The sequence below is a fragment of the Callionymus lyra genome, chromosome 16, assembly GCF_982586985.1.
Source record: "Callionymus lyra chromosome 16, fCalLyr1.hap1.1, whole genome shotgun sequence".
Lineage (NCBI taxonomy): Eukaryota > Metazoa > Chordata > Actinopteri > Syngnathiformes > Callionymidae > Callionymus > Callionymus lyra.
Window position 1 is genome coordinate 8,137,141 of NC_141833.1, and position 3,430 is coordinate 8,140,570.

The window sequence follows — 3,430 nt, forward strand, 5'->3', positions numbered from 1 at the left end:
GTCTGAATTGATGTCCACATTACGTCTTCACCTACACTATTGAATTGATTTATGTTTAACAGAGAATATGTGAAGTTCCCTTATTCAGACAACTCCAGAAACAGGAAGAAATGTCTGCTTCTAAAGTAGCTTTAATTATAACATTTCTCTTCCGTTGCGCGGTTGCCACACACTGCATTTACATTTGTTTAAAAAACAAGAGTTTCTTGTTTTATCCTCCTTAAAAATTCAAAATGTCCTCACAGGAAGCACTGTGGAAACACTTGTAAAAAACTCTATTTGAAATAAAGCGACAATTGTTTTTCAGAATCATGTGTATTGTCAGTAGTGTGAAACCAAACAAACTTTTATTTTTTTGGTCAAGTGGAAAAAGCAAGCTAATGTCTGAGGCAAACCTATTTTTGCGACAGCCATCAAAACGGAAAACAGACTTTTAAAAAAAGTATTGTTGGATTATTTATTTGATCTTCACAGTCAAGTGATTGTGTTTTGTGCAAGCAAGTTCCTGAAAACTATTCCCACCTGTTCCCTAATTATTTTAGATGCTTAAAAAACCTAATTATATAGAAAAAATAAATGACAGAAAAACAAGAAATGACGTCTCAGCTCGCCTGTAGCGCCGTTGCCACACACCGCATGTAAATTTGTTTACAAAACCATAGCTTTTTGTTTTATGTCCAAAAATGTAATTCTAGGAAATCAAAAGTACTAGAACACTTTACCTACTCTACAAATCTTTTGACATAAATCAATGGGTAAACTGGTTTAAAATCAATTTTAAATGTCATGTAGTGCTTAATGTCTTGTCATAAAATATCTAGCTTGTTGGAGCGAGAGGTGTGGACACCCTGGAAAGTTTGACAGGGCACAAGATAGGTCCAATTCAATTATCATGATAGTGATTTATAGAAAATTAATCAATTTTTTCCACTTATTTTGCTAATTCTATTGTGTATCATATATAAGTCGCTCTGATTGTCAAGATGTCAAATTTAATCCAAGTTAACGCTGAAATAACGAATAAAAAACGTACTGAATTACTTAAATATTGAATGTTCTGCTCACCGAACTTGTAGAAACCTTATTTACCGTTAAATCGTACAGTGAAGAATAGAAAAACGATCCTACCTTGATCTTTTCTTCGTCCTTGGCCATCACCTGAAGAACATCCGTCTAGAAAATAAGAGAGTCTGACATGAGCCAGCCGAACACAGTGTCCCTGGATGTTATGTTTGAGGTGTTTGCAGGAGTCAGAAACTTTCTCAAGTGGAGCAAAGTCTTGAGAGACACATATTTTTATTCCGGTGGAAGTCATTCACCAGCCAGAGCCAAATTCAACAAATTGAATCCTAGTTTTCTCTCTCGCTTTCATTATTTTACGTGGAGCTTAATTACAGCAGAAAACAGGCTATTACTGACAATCACAACCAAACTCGTTTTCTCAAACACCCGCAATTAATCCGAGAGCGACAGCAAACATCGATAAAAAGTATTTCTTTAAAAGCTTTCTTCTGAAATGAGATTTTTTAGTTATACGAAAATGTGACTTGACCACACACATGATAAAGAAAGAAAGTTTGATTATTGCAATTTAAAAAAGCAATCACTTTAATTGCAATGAATTCAGTGGACGGAGACATAATTGGGATCCTATCGAAGTGGGTCGGGACCCAAAAAGAATCTGCTGGTGAGGAGGTATGTGGAGGAGATTGTAACTTTTCAAAGACTATTATTGTTTAAAAACAGTGATCTGTTGAGACGCAGGATATCAATCAAAAATCATTTGTACCATCTGGACAGCCAGGGCTCGACGTATCGCCAAAGGAGAAGGAATCACGTTTAAAAAGGAGCAAATGTGGTCTTCTGACCAGAGACATCTGGCTCTCCTCAGTCAATTTGGGATTTTATGAGAGAGGAATAGAGCGATCTATCATCGGAACGCTGCAACCCTCCCAGAGCAACGGAGTTGTCACACAGATTGCACTGAAGATGGACCTCGTGTCTTCAGATGGTTTTTCAGAATCAAAAACCTCTTGACTTTCCCAGTGGATATCAACCCATTTGTGTTTGAGTGAAGCAATTATTTGTATTAATTTAACACATATATGAAGGGAGGATTGTGACCACATCAAAATAAAATCACAACAACGTTACATTTTCTCCCTGTCGGAAAAGTTCTACACCTAAAATGTTTCAAATTCAATTTATTTAACACAAATTTCTTCAATTTCCTTATGATTCATAGACTACGCTTGTATAGCAATTTTAAAACCACACAGTACCACTTTTACCAAGTTTCTTTTAGTGACAGGCGTCAGATGACATTACTCAAAAATCATTACCAGAGCCAAGGTCTTAAGCAGCCAAGTTGCCTCACTATTAAGTTAGATTTATTTGCTCTTTTGGGGGTAGTTAGATAGCCTTTATACCACCCCATAACATGTAATTGTAAAGGAAATTAAATGACTAGTTAGCTTAGCTTAGCTTAGCTTGCTAACATAGTTAGCTGCAGCCATTCAGGGGATGAAATCTACTTTAGGTTAGGTTAGGTAGAACTTTATTGATCCTCAGGAGGTCTCCATCGGGAAATTGTTTTTTTTCCCAATTTGCCACAGCAATACAGCAATTATTCATAAAAATAAAATAAGAAAAAATTATTTGCGATACAAATAAGACTGTAATCTTCAAAATAAACAAAGTCTTAAGTTATTTGTTTGACTTTTTAATAACAGAACATTTTTTTTTTTTTAAATGTCCCTTATATAGTTCTGCTTGTCTGTTACAGGATGGTAGAGACAAATGACTCTTGATTGACAATTAAAAGGATAAAATCGATCTTTGTTTATTTATTTTTCTGTCATTTTTCGACTGTCTTAGATCATGTGTACAAATGGATTGTGCTGCATCATTTTGTTTTTTTACTCTTTTTTTTTTTGGGCAAAGTGACCCAAGTGAAGACCTGAATTTCAAGTCCAAAATCCTTTGAGAACAGATACAATGTAATCTGTTTCATGGAAGAAAAAACATTCCCTTCGCTGTCTCGAGACACCGGGGAGACATGATAAGAGGATCCAGAAGAAGCGTGCTGTCAAGTTTTCTTCTCTAAAAATCTGTTTAGAACCTGCTGACAGAAGCTAAACTCACAGAGTAAAAGAAGGAGGGAAACTAAAAGGGGACGATCCAGGGAGATGATGGCCCACCACGACTGGCTCACAGGCTGGAGAGTGCTCACACAGAAGGTTTTCAAACCACCTGAGTCATCAACCGCCTCAAGTGCCTTCGATGTAATATGCAACAAGTACGAGGACTAAAACGCGTCCTTTCCTGACCGCCATAAGTGTCCCCTCTCCTCCCGCCGGCGCCATAAACAGACGACGGTAAACAAGATGTGGCCCCCGATGTCAGGGAAACACTCACCTAACATGACTCG